The sequence below is a fragment of the Falco naumanni genome, chromosome Z, assembly GCF_017639655.2.
Source record: "Falco naumanni isolate bFalNau1 chromosome Z, bFalNau1.pat, whole genome shotgun sequence".
NCBI lineage: Eukaryota > Metazoa > Chordata > Aves > Falconiformes > Falconidae > Falco > Falco naumanni.
The window spans coordinates 36,716,091-36,733,939 of record NC_054080.1 but is presented as its reverse complement, the minus strand read 5'-3'; positions in this window follow the sequence as shown (position 1 = coordinate 36,733,939).

Here is a 17,849-nt window from a genome sequence, read left to right as displayed (position 1 = left end):
GACCAGGTGTGTTTTTTTTCTCTCCCTTCTTCTCCTACAAATCAAGCCAGTTAATATATATTTTTGTCTCATTCCAGTTTGATTGCTTTGAGGTTGTGCACTGACAGGAGCTATGAATCTTTCAAGTTTTATTTCAGTATTTTATGTCATTAATCATTCTGAATCTATGTCGATATTTCTTTCCTTGGGGGTTAAGGATCGATTCTCTACCACCCCTGCAGCTCCCTAAGAACGTATATACTTCTTCTTTTCTTTTTTTTCAGCCCATCTAACTGCATTTAGGTTGTTACTCTTACCTTTCTCTTAAAAGGGATTTTTCTTGATGACATGTGGCCAAAGAGTTTACTAGACAATACCTTGCTGGTTATTTACCACAGCAATACAGATTAATCAAATAGCCCATAAGAATCAGCTTTTACAATGGTATGGATCTAATACATTTTACTTAAGAGTTGTAGTTCCTTCTTGTCATGTAACTGTAATTTGATCAATGTCCACAGTTAACCATCTTACCTATATGGAAGCCTTTTTCATTTGATGCGTTACTGCAAATGCCTTCCAAGTTATATAGGCAAGTATGTAATGTAAACTCTCATTGCACCTACCTAGACACAAAGTATATGCAAAAAGCCCCCTGGGACAAGGGGACCCACGAGCAACACAGGTTGTGTTGATTGTTATGGGTGTAGATGGTGGGCTGGAGGCTGGCTGTTCTTGCCTTGGTTGCAGAGAGATATCAACCCAATCTTTTGCTCTAAGCACAGAGGGCAAGAATTTCTAAGACTCTTCCATAGAGCTGGGACTGTTTAACCTGGAGAAGAGAAAGCTTGGGCGTGGGGTGGGGAGTTGTGTCTTATCAGCGTATATAAATCTCTGAAGAGAGGGTGTCAAGAAGATGCAGCCAAGCTCTTTCCAGTGGTGCCCAGTGACAGGGCCAGAGGCTGTGGGCACAGTTTGAATATCAAGAAACACTTTTTTGCTGTGAGGGTGACTAAGTACTGGCACAGGTTGCCCAGGGAGGTGGTAGAGTCTGTGTCCTTGGAGATACTAAAAAGTTGACTGAATGTGGTCCTAGGCAGCCTGCTCTAGATATCCCTGCTTGAGCAGAAGTTGGACCAGATGATGTCCAGAGGCCCCTTCCAACCTCAGCCTCTGATTCTTTGAATTCACTCTACGATTTATAAATCATTAGGAAAATCCGCTTTGGAGGCTGATCAACTCACATGTTTGTCTTTCAGTACAGTGATAAATATAATTCACCATTCAGGGTAGCCTATTTTGTTGACTTTTGATGTGTGAAATGTCAAGACCCCATAAGTGTCTCTGTTGATTCATGATAGCCAGTCTCCCAAATGATTCAGGAATTCCAGGAGGCAATCTGGTGAACATACGTACCAAGTATGCAGGTGCTTTCAGCAGTCACAGAGACTCTTTATGGCTTTGAGTGTATTGTTGAATAAAAATATGACTGTGGTAAGTCTATCCTCAGTGTCACTCAACATGTGAGAGGGATGCTTTGAGCCAAAGGCAGAATGGGAAAAACTGGGCTGCAGGTCTTCAGACCACTCAGTTTAACTGAGAGGCTCCTTGGGGTTGCTTACTCCAGAACAATTTTAAACCAAAACAGATTATAATGGCATGAATTATCATTTTACTTCAGCAATTACTTTGAGATAATCTCAGCCAGACCACAAAGCAATGAAGCTACAGAGCTAGAGGTCTGCTTTGCCTTCTGTTTCTTTTTTGGGACTAAAAGCATCTTGCAATAGGAGTGGAAATCAAGCAGCATCCTTAACTGCGCTAGTACAATGCAGCTGTTTACTGTTCAGGCATTCTCTCCTCTTCTTTTCTTGAAAAAACATTGCTTTACACTTTGCTGTAAAACTTTAACTTGGTTAAATGTTATCTTTATGGCTAGTTGAAACAAAATACAAAGAAAGCAGAGTGAATAGTCTTGATTAGAATAGGAGTCCCTATGGCCTCTGCTACAGTTTGATGTTACAGATATTTATGCTTTGCGTAAGCACGCACATTTAATGCCATATTTTAAATAAAATGCTCCCGTGGTATTGATAGGGATATGGCTGACTTTTATGAGTAGACACAGGGTGGTTATGCTTGCTGGAATCAGTTAATACTTTTGTCTAGATAGTATTGTAGGTCTTAAACGCTTTTCTTGCAATTCAGGCTACTCATCCAAGACTCCTGTCTCTTCCCCACACATTCTTCTTTCAAAAATTTTTTTAGAGTTAGAGAGTGATACCTGCGTGATTATTTAGCTGTGCCTCTGTGATTTATTATTATGCTAAATAATTTCCTTGCACATTGGAAGATATTTTAAAAATGGGAGCCAGTAGCCTGTATGAGACCTAGGACAGGAGAAAAAGTGTGTCTGCTGACACTATTCCCCATCTTGGGCAGGGAAGTCCCTCCAGAAAGCCTAGAGATTCCTCAGAGCTGGAATCCCTCCTGAGAACTTTTTGTCTTCTCAAGAACTGTTTTTTTTTCTTTAATACCAAGAATTCAAATGTGACCTAAATAATGATTTGGAGATAGAATGAAAATGGAAAAGGGTAAGAGTTGTCAAAAGACATGAAGAGAAATTCTCTTCCACCTCTGCCCTCAGTCCTGCAATTTACTCCTCATACAAAATAAAGGTTCACAAATTCAAATAAATCTTCTTTCCCTCTCCAGCTGTTCCTTGCTGTCCTTCAGACTCTGGACGAGCTCCTTACACAGTCATCTTGATGTTGTCAGCTATAAGGAACAACAGCTAAAATTTGTAAAGCCTAGAAATTGTTCCATGAAGAAAATCTATACTGGTATGTTTTTCTGACTTCAGTCATTGTTGATCCAGGAGCTCATGGGTTTTTAGTGCAAACTTTAAGAGGATGACAGCCCTCATTGGTATTATCTTAGCAAAGTCTTCGAGAACTTTCTGAGCAAATGTATACTTACATCCTTAACTTTGGTGACTATACAATTGTCCGCGTTTGATACCTAAGGACTTGAAATCACAAAAATAATGAGAATCAAAGGTGACAGATGCTCTCAGAAGTTTCTTAACAAAAAGAACCAGAGTCAGAAGAAAAGTAGTAAGTTAAAGCAGTTTTTGCTAAAAGTTAGTCACGGGTGAAAGACAACGAATAAATACCGCAATAACAATTTATATTTGATTATAAATCCATGTGGAAGATTGTATATAAATTCAGCATCGAAATGCATAGCAGATACAGGTATTTTATTAATTTACACCAGATCATGAAGTTCTTTGTATTGTGTTAGAGGCATTGCATATAACAGTAATGCTATTGTGAAATGCCCTGAAATGTAAAGCCTGTCAAACAAATTATTCTAGTTGGAGAAAATATAAATGTAAGAGAGTAAATAAGTCTAATTTCTGTCTTGAATCTTATAGGAACATTTTGTTTCTGCTGGGCTGATCAGTTGAGACAAACATTGTTCTGATAGGTTGACTATGATTGCTTGTTACTCCATATCATACCTAACCTTCTGATCATATTTTATTTGCATGAAAAAACAAGCCCATATGGAATTCAAAATGAACACACTTTGGGGATAAAGTGCAACATTTGGAGTTTAGGGTGGTACAGCTTAATTCTTTTTGTTCCTTGCAGCTGAAAGTGCAATGACTTTGAAACTCTGCTAAGGTATCAATGGGAAATGATATAACCAAAACATGATGAGTATGGGAAAAAAAGAAAAAAAGCGTGATACTTCTACTCAGGTGAACAATGGGGAATAGCTGGTTAAATAAACACTAGTAATAATGCCTGCCTATCTGAAAAATAACATCATACCTGAAGCAAATATATCATGGTACCGTCTTCCCCAGGATCTTAGAGACCTGCATCTCTGGTATATCTATCATTACGCTCATGTTTTAGCAGCTATATAAACCTATTGCCAACAAGGATTATGCTGAAAGATATTTTTGGTCAGAACACTTGCGTGGAGTATCTGATGCATGCAAAAAATCCTCTCATCTTGGTTGTCATTTCATTAAAATTGTAACCTGATTTGAACAGAAGCAATGCATTTAACATTTATATAAACAGAAGACGCACTGGACAGTATCTGAAAACAGGTTTTCTATTAGATATATCCTTTATCAATTTTAGTCACTGGAAGAACATAATATGAGTTAAGTGAAGGCATATAACAGATAAGTGTTTCCAGTGATTCTTTACAAACCTTTGAATAAACTGTTTAATTCACAAGCTGTATATAGAAAAATAAATCATGTGCAGAGTTTTTGTGTGTCTGAAGTATTTCAGCCTCGATGGAAATATTTAAACAAAAATCCCCAAACTTAATTTTCCAAATTACTAGGGCAGCAACATGTGATACAGCAGCATATTTATTATTTTACAGATCACAACTATTTAATAAGATTTTTTCATAAGTAAAAGGTGATATAATCATTGAACTGAGTTCTCAGAAGTAGGTTATACTATGTTGCTTGTTTTCAGGAATTTTCTAACTAGATCAAATTATTGGAATCTGCAAACATATTTCAAACAAAATTGGGAGTTATAAATGTGTTGTTATTGCAGGAGGATTTACACAATACTGAATCCTGAGGGGAGACAAATGTCTGTGTCAAGTACAGATGAAGATTCTACATCTGCAAATTAGTTTAAAATTGATTTTTAATTACATTGGAGAAATTAAAATATTACGATAGCAGGTCTTTGTGATGTCCCAGTTCTTACAGTAGGAAAGGGAGGCCAGGCAATAATACAGAAGCCTTTTTTAACCTGGTCCACAGCCCTTTTTCCTAGAGCTGAGAGTCTTCTTTTTGAAGTGTTAATGGCAGAAATGAAAGAAAAATACACCAACCATAATTCTTGCCAAATGATTACATTGTCCTAAATGTCTAATGTCACTTACCTGCATGAAGCTTCTGCTGGTGTTGTTTTTTCCATCTATAAGTCTTTTACAGGAAAAAATATTTGATATTAAGACATGATTGCTGTTCTGGCATATCCTAAATATAGCAGAGTCAAATAACCTATCTATCTTGCTCATTTCTTTCATTCTTTTCACTTAACTGATTGTGTAGCTCTTTGCTCAACTATCACCCAATACATGGATCTTGGCAGAGTAATTTCTAGTCTCTGCTGGCAGTGCTTAAGTTTCTCTCCTTCTGAATTTCCTATCTCAGGATTGTTTCTTGTCCCTTTCTGGATGCTTTCTGGAGCAGGAATCTCATACTGAATTTACCTTGGCATGGCACGATGAGACAGCCAAAAGAGTGGGAAGGAAAACCATTTAGTGCTAATGAAATGAAAGCAGTGAGGGGGGAGATAAATAAATCAAAAATATACTCTCTTGAATTTCATTAGTTTCTTTATCTCTGTTTGGTAGGATTTGCAAAAATAAAAGCAAAAGCAAGGCAATGCAAAACACCAAGAAAAGCAAAGGGAAAAAAGGAAAAGGGTAAAAGGAAAAGAAGCCTCCTTTAGTAGATTATTAGGCAAATTACCTCTAGTAGAGTATTACCACTAGGTGAAGTTGTTGCAGAACTGTCTTAGTAAGCTGATCAGTATGAACATACTGGACGTTATTAGTAGTGTTTACTTTTTTCTTCTATGAGGGGAGGCACTCTTCTTCATCCCCTCAGTGGCATGTGACTTTATCCATTTACTGGGAAGCACTTTGGAGACAGAATTCTGAGAGGCATGCTGCTTTTTAACTCATGCTGTGACAGGGTTGACCTTCTCAGTTTTGTTTGTGGTGGAGTTTGCTCTTATGCAGACCCAGGAGAGGTACCTAACAACCACAGGAGAAGTGTATTGTTTCTGAAGCATCCAGCCATCTCTGCAGCTAGTGCTAGCCCTTTTGGGACTTCCTCATGTTATATTTCTGCATAGTTGGCAGGAATTAACAGGAATGTCTGTTTGGGAAGGAACTTTGGAATTCTTTGCCTAATTCTGTTGCATATGTAATTTTTTTGTAAGAAACCTTTCCATGTTGATTTGTACAGTACACTGTTGCTTTACAGTAGTCTCATCAAAGCAAAGGTGTGCTTTCCACAGCTGTAGCCCGATACTGAATCTTCCAGAAACTGCTGCTCTCTGTGATTTCTATGAAGCTGTAACAAAACCAATTTATAGGTCAAAGATGACAGGAAACAAAACAAAATGCAGAGCTCTGACACTCAGCCAGAGGCAAGAAAGGTTAAATGCTCGTGTCATGTGAGATCTGTAAAGTAAGCTCACAACTGTTTCTAAATAAGCAGCTGCTGGGCAATTGGTTCAGCTCTGAGATGGGGTGCTGGCATCTCACATGGAGGCTGTTTTGGCTGCTCTCTTTCCAGGACCCCACTGCTAGGGAAATTGACATGACACTTCTTGCTCCTTTGTGTACATTTTTCTCTTCTTTCGAATGGTTACTAAGTATAGGGAAACAATATCTGGTGAGAAGGAATAAAAAGCAAGAAGTAATACATTTTCCAGTTCTTTGCTAGGAGAAGGTGCCTGTGGTCATACATTTGTGCATCACACAGAAAAATGGTAATGCTCTGCCTTCTGGCTTTTTAAATAGTAAAAATGAAAAAATGAACAATATGCATACGTAAACCAGTGTGACTGAAGACTCAGCCTATAAAGTGTAGACAAACTGCAAGCCAATGATGGCAAGACTTCATGACTTCAGCAGTTTGTGTCCATCCAGATATGAGTGTAAACATGCTGGAACCAGCAGGTCTTTACTGAATCTGTGTGCTTAGGCTACAGAAGAGACATATTTGCTTAAGCACCGCAGTAAAACCTGTGGCAGTGGGAGAAGAGATGCATCCGTTTCTGAGCTATACTCAGCCTTTTGAATTTGTGGCACTGTGGTTCACAGAACTAGGGAGGGGAAACATGGACAAATTAATTTGAAATAATTTAAGAAGAGAATTATATGTGCATAGGCACTATAAGGCTTATTTGCCATGTGCTAGCAGTACTTCATAAGGAAATTAATGTCTATATCTGTATCACATGTATTAGGAAATAACCCCCACCAAACAGGCTGTTCTGTACCAGTGTCTTGCCTTATCACTGCTCTTGCTAGAAGGCTTTTTTCTGTTTGGTTGTTTTTTTCAAACAGGTTAGTAACAAGACTGTTCAAATCAAACTCAGAGCACAATTTTAAGAATGCATCTTTTTGCTACCACATAAACAACAGAAGTAATTTTGTTTCCTTTGTGTTCAGAATAACTCTACATTTATGGGTTAAAGCCATGTGTAGATTCTACATTGTCTTAGGGTTTAAGATATTTAAGATACAGAATTAATGTAATCCATTATGTGCTTGTGGCAAGTTCCACAGTTTATATGGAAGAGGGAAACATCAGATGATACCAAATGCTTTGTAACAGTCGTGATTTCCATCCCCTCTCTCTTCTGTTCTGATTCATTACAATCTGTGCGCTCCTTCTAATGCTGAACATTCCTACTCATGATTAAGCTGTCTACAGTTAGACTTTTCTGTCACTCCTTTTCCACTCTAAACAGGTGTGAAACCAAGGTTATGTATGTCAGTCTTATTCTTAGCCTACCCTAGATGAATGATTTGTACTTAACTGGTGATTTTCACATAGCCCATGACAGCTATGCTGTTGCTACTGGGCACCTGGGCTTATACAGAAAGAAAACACATCACTTTGAATAGGCATAACCCAATAATTAATGTCTAACATCACAACTGAAATGCAAAACTGTATGAAATAGGTCTGAAACTATGTTTATAAATAGTTATGGCAGTGGATTGCTAGATACAACAAATCTGTACACCATACAGTATCTAAAGGCAGCCAGCTACTGCAAGTATTAAAGTGTATTGTTAGTGTGCCATAAACAATTAAAACTGTGACACCACTAAATGTGAAAATTAAAAGTGATCATCATTTTGCATGCACATAAAGTGTGTTCTCTTTGTAAGAAATGTCAGTTTCTCACATACACACATTTTAGCCCTAGGAAATTAGGTTTAATTCCTATTTTATCTGCTTGTACCAGTAACACAGGTTCTGGCGATCATATTAGTTTCCCACCTACAATTTGCAATTTGATTGCTTCCTAATTATGTCTTTACCAAAATCTGTGCATAATTTTGTAGTGTTTAAGTCCAAAAGCAACCATCAGCTTATACAGAACACATACGTAAGCAGATTGCTCAGATCAAATTCAGGCAGCCCCAGAGATGCTCCACACAGTACTGAACCCATTGTCTTGGGCTTGGCTAAGCATGTATTGAAGAAGGGTGCCCAGTCCTGATCTTCTGAAGTCACTGCTATGCTTGGAGATATATCTGTCTCATCAGCCTATATTTTTAGTGACTATCTGTTTTGAATTGGTCCTGCTTTCAGTCACTGTGCTACCTGAGAACATCTTCTCACTCTGGCTGGATGCACCCTGGCCTCATTGAATCCATGTGTCAATGAGAGCTTTCCCCTGCACAGGAAGGATCCTTCCAGTGGCAGGAATGGCCTGCACAGTCAGGAGACCAGGACTGAAAGTGGCCCCAGATTTTTCCCTTCCACAGGGTTTAGACAGAGTTGCTAGATGTACTACAGCTGCTACTGTCACTGGAATTGGGAATAAGAAAACTTCTTAATGCTAATGTAGCATTAAGAGGCAGGCATTCCTTTATTGCAGTGCTGGATGCGTGGGGGATCATTCCACCTAACATGTGTGCCGTATGTTTTATTTAAACAAAATTAAATAGTCCACATTTATGTTTATGCATTACATTTCTTGGAAAAAACATACATATTAACTCAACAGGTGATACTATATTAATTAGGCATTGCACGTGTTCCTTACAGGTATCTGAGTCTTCTATGGGGCCTCAAACAATAGTTGACCCTATAGTTACAGCTGACCGATCACTGAACCTTAATTTAGTTTCCTTATACGGAGAGCCCAAGGAGAGTCCAAGTTTCTTTCATTGGTTACTTAATCAATGGTCTCCCAGTGATCATAATTTTAAAGTGACTTTTTCCCTTTTAGCATAAAATTACATAACCAGGGTCAGTTAACAATCTCTCCATAGTGATTACCCTATGATGGTAACACTACTACTGCTGCTGCTGCTACTACTACTACTACAACTTTGTTGTTATTATTATTATTATTACTACTACTACCACTATTATTGTTATTATTATCATTATCATTATTAGTATTAGTATATAATTATTGTTGTTGTTTTCTTTATTGTTGTCATTGTTATTATAGCTAAATAGCCTACTTGGTGAGCACAACTGTGTGAAAGAGCTTCTACATTGTAACCAACTAACTGATCTATTAATTTTTTGAGAATTTGAACAGTGCAAGCTCTTTAATCACATAATCATACAGTGGTTTGGGTTGGAAGGGACCTTAAAGACCATCTAGTTCCAACCCCCCAGCTGTGGGCAGGGACACTTTCCACTAGACCAAGCTGCTCAAAGCTCCATCCAACCTGGCCTGGAACACTTCCAGGGATGGCACCTCCACAACTTTCTGAGTAACCTGTTCCAGTGTCTCACCACCTTCACAGCAAAGAATTTCTTCCTAATATCTAATCTAAATCTACAGTCTTTCAATTTAAAACCATTACCCCTTTCTTCTTCAGCTACAGGTCCTACTAAAAAGTTTGTCCCCTCAAAGTGGTATAAGGCTTTTTCTTCATTCTTACGGACCTTCTACACGATTTCCAGTTTTTTAGTATATCTTTTTTTAAAAAAGAGCATTAAAAAATCTCTGCAGAACTCCAAGCTTGACATTTTAATATCATGTAGAGAAATAAAAAACATTCTGCTACTTCCGTATCCTGTAGCTATTAATACAGCAAAGGACTACACTGGCTTTTTTAGCTATACCATTGCAAAATAATCTTTTAATTTGTGAATTTCCCTCTCAGTTTGGAATAGCTTTTTATTATACCTGTATCTTTACACAAATTCATATCAAAATGCTTTTTATTGCAATTAGTCCAGCTTGAAAAAACAAATCACATTACTCTGCCTTCATGTCAGCAGAAATATGCCTAGCAGAATGCAAATGTTTGTGCCAGATGATCTTGTTCTGTGCATCCTAAATACCAGCATGCCCCAAGCTCTCTTCTAATCCTAGAGACATCACTTCAAATAGTCCTGTTCGTCAGAATATATGAAACAAATTTTCCAAAGATACACTTTTTTATTTCCCCTTGTATGTTAGTATAGAAATAAAAACTGCAAAAAGCCCGAGTGTTTCTGCTGAGAATTAATCTCAGAATCTTTAATTCTATCAACTCTCATTAAGTAATGTCAAATGCAACATGCTTTATACAAGCATTGCAAATACTTTTGTTGGAAACAGAGACTACCCAGAATATAATGTGAACCATAGTTACTGTTGAAAGTTTTTAAGGAAACTCCAGATTTGAATGCAAGTTTACATTTAATGAACAGTCTAGCATATAACATTTTATTCACTGTCTGGTGAGCTAGTAAAAAATGTATTCCATGTCATGCAAGCTCTCTGCACCCCTTGAGAAAGCATGTATTTCTCTCAAAAGCTCATGTTGTTCCAGCATCAAAAGCCATACCATCTAAATACAGTCACTCTCTGAATTTTTCCTTCTATGATTGTATGAGTTTTATCTCTGAAAAACACTGCTTCTTGTAGACAAATTTCAAATTCTTATTCTACTTGACTTATTTCTTATTTTTAGTTTTCATTAAATTAATATGTTAGTCATGTAATCAGCCATTTCTCTGGTTTAAATGAGCTGGTTTTCCTTGGCTCTAGCTCTTTTTCCATTTTTGATTGATTGTTCTGCTGACTGTTTTCTGTCAAATTCATTTGCCTTTCTTGTGTATAGGGGGACAGGGAGGAAGGGGATAGGTTAGCATACAGCTTTCCCTGACCTTTGAAGCTCTCTGTCCTAAAGAATTTATTATATAGACACAGCAGCTGTTATCTTCCTCCAGAAACGCATTAAATGTAAGTGATGAAACATTGGATAAAAATGCCAGTTTCTGAGAATACTCTCATTCTGCTTCCAAGGAGTAACACACATAATTCTTAGTGATCTTTTTTTGATGGAGTCAGATGGTGTCTTTCATAGATTATCTGAAGGTAATTTGTGTATAGCCAGTTTACACATTTCCTGAAGCTTCACGATAAAAAAGCTGAAATGATTCTATCTCAGGAGACCCTGGCCAATTATGCATTTTCCATTGTGCCTTTTGGTGTTTTATCATTTACTTTGATCAATAATATAAAACTGCATTAACTTTCTGGATATTTGTGGCTGTATAACACTGAGATTAAGTTAATGGTTTTAAATAAATCAAAACCTACTTGACTAAAGCCCACAAGTTTTGGTTTTAATATTTGGTAAAGTTACTAAACAGTTTATTGTTGATTTCAGCAAAAACTTTGTTCTGGATTCAAGCAAAAAGTTTCATCAGTGTATGGGAATTTTCTTCTGCCAGAAAAAAAAAAAAAAAAAAAAAAAAAAAGGAGCTGAAACCACAATATCCTCAGTTTAATATTTCACATGAATATTGATCTGGTAAAGAAGCCAGGAAATAAAGCTATTTCCATAGCAGTATTAGTTCTGTTTTGGGTGCCCAATAACCAACTCTATATAGATTTAATTGAGAAAAGTTCCAGTGTCACAGCTGATGCTTACTATGAGGTCAACACATTGAAGAGATTCAGAATGCTCTGGAAAAGGTCAGTAAGACCTTACTACTTTATTTCTCAGTGAATAATTAATGAGTAGTTGTCTAAATAAACCAAAACTTTGCTACCTGGAGAAAAAAAAAAATCAAAAATGGATTTTTGAACTGATGAATGTGATAGGGGATGGTGAGCAAATTTTTCAAGGTTTAGCTTTGATAAAATATTTTCTCTAAACATTTTATCTAAATCTGCCCTACCCTGCACTGCTTTGCTACTGGGACTTGCCCTGTCATGTACCTTAAGTAGTAGAATCCTAATGGATACTCCTTCCACATGCAGTCATGACATAATGAAGCTTTGATGTTTCATTTTGGGTTTATGTATATTTCTTTGTATCTGAGTAGTTACACATTTAATAAGTATTCTCAAACTTGGACTTATGTTTACTCTTTCCTTATCATGTAGGCCCTGCAGTCCTTCAGCAGCTGTTTTTTTTTTCTGCTTTCCACAGTGAAAAAACAGTTGTTTACTTCAGCATAATGGACTTTTTATTCCTTTTGAAGTGACACTGTGTCTATTAAACTCATTTGTGTACCTACAAATTAACAGTGTAGTGTAGGCTTTTACTGATGGTCTGGTCAACCCTGCAGGATTCCTTATTGAGCAAAAATCAGAGAAGACACCGTTCCAAGAGCCTGCCCTTGTCCTTCCCTCTGGAGCCAAGCTCTGGTAGGAGGCACAAAAGCCTTCCTAAGCTGAACTTGCTGAAGAGAGGCACACACAAAAAGAAGGAGAAACTTTCTTCATAAGCCACAGCATAACAAAAGGTGCATTTCTGAAGGATATTAACAAGATAAACTTATGAGTTAAGGGGTGAATACACCATGAAGTTGAGTGCCCTAAGAACTTTGTTTAAACATTGAGACCTGCTTCATGTTTCCCCCTTCTAGCTTCCATAGTGATTTTTTTTCCCCTGTGTGTAGGTTCTTAGGGCTGTTTGAATAGATTTTCTACTCTGAAAAATATTTCAATTATACTTTCCCTTGTAGCAAAAGTCTGCTGCTTGTACACTGTCTTCTCCTTGGCTTTGAACTCCTGAATGAAAAATCCTTTATAAATGAAATGGAGGCCAAGGGAATGATAAGGGAAACCCAATAAACAAAAACAATTGCTACTTCCAAAATTTCAGGTAGGTTGAAGCTCAGAGCATAGAGACACTGACTGAACTGTGACATGGCTGTTTTCCTCTGACCTAAGGTTTGTATCATTTAATCCTTCAAAAGGTGGAAAATCACATTTATTCATTAGGGAAAGGTGAATCTGTTTTAGCACTACAAGGTTTTCCGGGTCAATTGGCTTTAAAAATGCACGTGCATTTCATATCAGACAAGTCACACACCAATAGAATCTCTCTGTTTGTATCTAATGCCATATAATACATGGATTGAATCAAATCAATATTTATTATTTATAACAAACTCAGCTAAAACCAAGGGAGGATGCTATGCCTCGTGTAGTCCTCTGAGTAGCAAAGGGATGTTCAATGCTTCAATGCCCTTACAACAGTCCTAGGACAGTTCATTTTTTATTCTTCCTATTGACAGCCACACTGAAAAAGACAGACCAGACATACCTAGCATAGCCCATGTGTCAGCTGCATCCTGCAGCATAAACTTGCCATACTAATTGACTAACCTCCTACAAAATGATCCTCCTTACATCTTTCCTTGTTTAACGTGGGCGTGGCATTTTTCCCTTTAAAGCCATGCAACGTGAACACCCTGCTTTGGAAGGTAGTCCTAATCTCTAGTCATCACTTCTTGGCTGACCTTTCCTAGGAGGCATGAACCACCGCTGCTGTACGCCCTCTCAAACGCTCTTCAGCAGCTTCCTAGATAATGTAGTTCACACAGTCATGATTACGTGGCCTGCCAACGCAATTCCAGCTGCACATGAAAAACACACATGAAACAACTCATCTAGTGTGAACTAGCTTTCACAGGTGCTTTTGCCAGCTAAGAATCTATCCCAGGACACTCAAAATCCTGCTGTGCCTTCCAATAAGCAGGACAGGTATATTTCAGATGAGTACTTAGTTATTCAGCCACACCCACTAACAAAATCAAAATAAGAAATGACACAGTTTTGAGGCAATGAGCATCTATGAGATGCGTTTCAGATAGGGGGATTCAATGTGACATAAACATACAAATACATAATTGTGTGCTTACCTGCTGATTTGATATCAGTCATTTCGGGAAAAAAAAACAACCACAAAACCCCAAACACAATAGTTTGATTTCTACTACTTAGATTTTAAAAACCCATGATAGAGCTCACAGTTTTCGGATTCCAGATAAACCACACAGAATGCACATATGTACATTCAAAAGCACAAAACAGATTCATATGATGAAACTACCATCTTCAGTGTTTTGATCTGCATTTAGCAAAGGAAGGTGTTCTGTCTACTGATTTTATATGTCGTCCTCACTAACTTTCTGATTACAAGCTTTTGACAACCTATAAACCAACCTGAAGATTACAAAGAGGAGGTAGCAAAAAAATCTTATTTATATTATTATTTTCAGATAATTGTTAGGTAATCTACAGTAAAAATACATTCTGGCACAAGGCAAGGAATGCACAGTAACATATCAGGTTATTAAACAAGAAAATACTAAATACTCATTTCTGACAAAAAATCCATCTCACAGTAGCTTAAAACAAGTACTATTTGCAGCATACTGAAAAAGTTTGCATTCTTAAGGCACAAGAAAAGGTCATGTCAAGCTGCATGGGTTTTTTTACTCGCTATACATAAAGCAAAGTTGGGTCACAGAATGTGCAGGAATACGCTAAATGGAAGTGTCACTAAACCTCAGTCTGAGAACAGATATGTCCCCTGGATGAAGGTACCTCTGCCTGGGCTGATACAAGGACCATGCAAAAGCTGGTTGTCTGCTAAAAACTGATCAGCAGCTGGTTAAATTTTTCACTGTTTTATGGGGTGGTGCTGTGGGGGTTTCTCTCCTGCAGAGCTGTTGGCTCGGAATAGACAGTATTTTTTCTGAAAGTCGACTGGTCATTGATTAACCCTTTGTTTGCCTCAAATGAAAGTGCAAAAAGACATGATGCAAGCTTTGAAAGAAAGGAAAATAACTTTAGCTGTTGGCTAGCAACCTGTAAGGGAAGCAATTACAAGACATAGAAGGGACAGTTATTTGTCAGACAGAGCGACAGATGGCTTTGTTTATTTCTACACATGCAGAGACACCTTTTCTCTGTAAGCTGGAGCGGGAAGTCTGGAAGCCAGGGCCTGGAAGAGGCAGCCACCACCCTTCCAGTGGAAGTTCGAACTGGCAAGCTGAGGGCAGGCAGGTGCCATGGCTCCTTTGCTTTTTTCCAGTTCCAGCCCTGCCACCTTTCAATTCCAAGCCTACCCCTCATTCCCAGTAATGTAAGATTGCTTTCAGTATTTGGAAGTGAAATCCAACTTGGAGATCTAAGGGGAGCCTGCAAGCTCTGATGCCCAGGCCTCAAGATTTGCAAACTATGATTACCATCACCTCAGCGGTCAAGGGCCTGTTTGTTATATTACAGACACCTGGATTTGTAACTTTTGGTCCTCAGGGAGTAAACCCTGGGTTTCCACACCTGGCATAATGCTTTGGATTTTTTTCATTTTCTTCTATTGATCCTAAAAATACCGATTTTAACATCATCTCTAAAGAGACAATGCATTGCCTCCTTAAATATACCCATGTGTTTGTCTCCACAAAGTGTTTCTCTTCAATTGGTGCTGAAAAGCAAATTGACCTAGATGGATATATGAGGATCTCTAAAGAAATTTGTGCTAAATTACTGCAGGGAATTGAATTTGCAGCTCAGCTCAAACAGTAACTGTCTCTATTTAAAGTGATGTAAAGAGACATCCGCTTCCCTTGTGATATATGCTGTTCTGGATGACCTTTGGCAGGCTTCGCTGGATTGTGTGACAGTGTTGCAAAACACAGTGCAGCCTAAAACAAAAGGATTTTTTAAAAACTTATTTTTTCCTGCAGATTAGCAGAGTTGCAACTACTGTTATATTTATGAAATATTCTTTGAGAATGGTACAACATTAGTGCCACGATAAGAAAATTATTTGCAAGCAGGAATCCATTGGAATTTCAATTATTTAGTTATAAACAAAGAAAGGAAATACACCAAATACTGCTTGGTCAACCTATGACATATCTTTGGTAATCACTTCATTTTGCAGAAAAGCAGTTTCAGAAGCTGTCTGTATTAGTCTTTGTATGGCTTCCAGACTATAATAAAACATCACCCTGCAGTTTTACTGAACATTTGTTGGATTTTATTAATCATCTGTAACGGTTTCAAATCCAGAAGGAACTAACTGTTTAAATGACAGTTACCAATTGAATCCTGAAGAGCTATTTTGACCTTGCAATGATTTTTGCTTTAATAAGTGTTAAATATCTTCGTCACTAATGTCATCTTTCCTAACTAATGTTATCTGGTTATTCAAAAAGCCTGACTGCATGAATCAAAAATAGAGTGAAGCAAACACATACTAGGCTTAGAGTTTGATTTTGACTGAATGTAGCAACTTCTGTTGTGGAACAGATGAGACTATTTGAAATGACACTTCACAAAATCCCATGTCAAACTCTTACCATTTTTACTGCCTTGTATAAGCAGGTAGAAATTTGGCTTGCAGTTCTGATACAGAAAGACACTTTCCCTGGTTTTATGGATGTTTGCAAATGCTATTATGACAGCTGGTACAGCTATTCACTTGGATTAATTAGAGATTCATATGAAGAATACAGAAACCAGTAGTTCCTTTGCAGGACTACCACAGGCTCAGTATTGCACAGAAATGCTACGGGGCTGAGAAGACTTGAAAAACCTCCTCTCTCCCCCTTTTCCCCTTGCAAGCAACAGAGCAGAATTTTCTGCACAGTTATTTGAAAATGGTGGGAATAATTCAGTTTTCATACTAACAGCCATCCCTAGTTGTAGCTTGCCAGCTAAGGAGATACAGTATAGTGCTTCAGCCATGGAACAGGTGTGCTGCAGTCATCACCAGTGCACTGGTGTTTGCCCCTATCCTTCCCAAAATGGCTTCTGTATGAGAAAATTTTCACCTGCAAAATGGTATATTGATAACTTTCACTTAATTACAGAAAGTTACAAAATAGATTAAAAGCTATTTTAAATCCTCCCTCTTTTGATCTCTCTCTCTCAGAAGTCATTGGCATCTTGAATGATATCAAAGACAAGTTACTTTTTTCCTGCTATGGGGAGCAATGGATTCCCATTGGGGTGGTTTTAACTCAGCTGGATACTTTTTTTTGAGGTACAACTTGAAGAAACACATTAAAAAGCTTGCTAGTAAGATTTAATAGCTTAGGAAAGAAGTTAAGATTAGAAGGTCTAATAGTAATTTCTAGATTGAAATTTTTTTTTTTTACTCTAAATAAATTGTAAAGGTTTTACTTAATTGTAAAACCTTTGTAGGCACAATCAACTATCCCATGTCCCAAAATTTTAAAATAAGTAAACTCTCAGATCCAGAAAAGAAGCTAAAAGAAAAAGGATGTTTTGGTGGAATACTAGGCAATATTTTCTGCACGGCACAGCTAGACTGTAAAAAACAATTCCAAGAAAATCTGTATGACGGTCTGTTTAAGAATTTGGTTGAAGTACAAAAGCTAAACATGCATTTTAATCTGCAATGACAATAGGCACCCACTTGCACTTGGAGCACAATTTCCTGTGAAGCTCCCTCTCAGAGGAAGATGCAGACCAGATGGTAGTGAGAGGACCAAGAAAAGCAGTTTCCTTTTTATTAACTCAAGGAAATTAACACATAAGTGAACAGGACACCTGTTCGACCTGTCCTTGCTAATTAACCCCAAATCTTCCCCATCCATGCAGATGGGTACAGGGATATCAATGGGCAGGTAGTAATTTGTGTAAAAATTAACTTAGCAGAGCAATGGAGATTTGTGCATCTGTTTTGTGAGGGGAAAGACCCATCCCTTGGCTTGCACAAGAAAATTTATAAGTAGAATATCTCGAATGTCCTATTTCTCCTCATAAAGGTCTGCCATTTGGAAGTCCGCTGTGATTTATAAAATTGCAAGATCTTTGAGCCACTGTTCA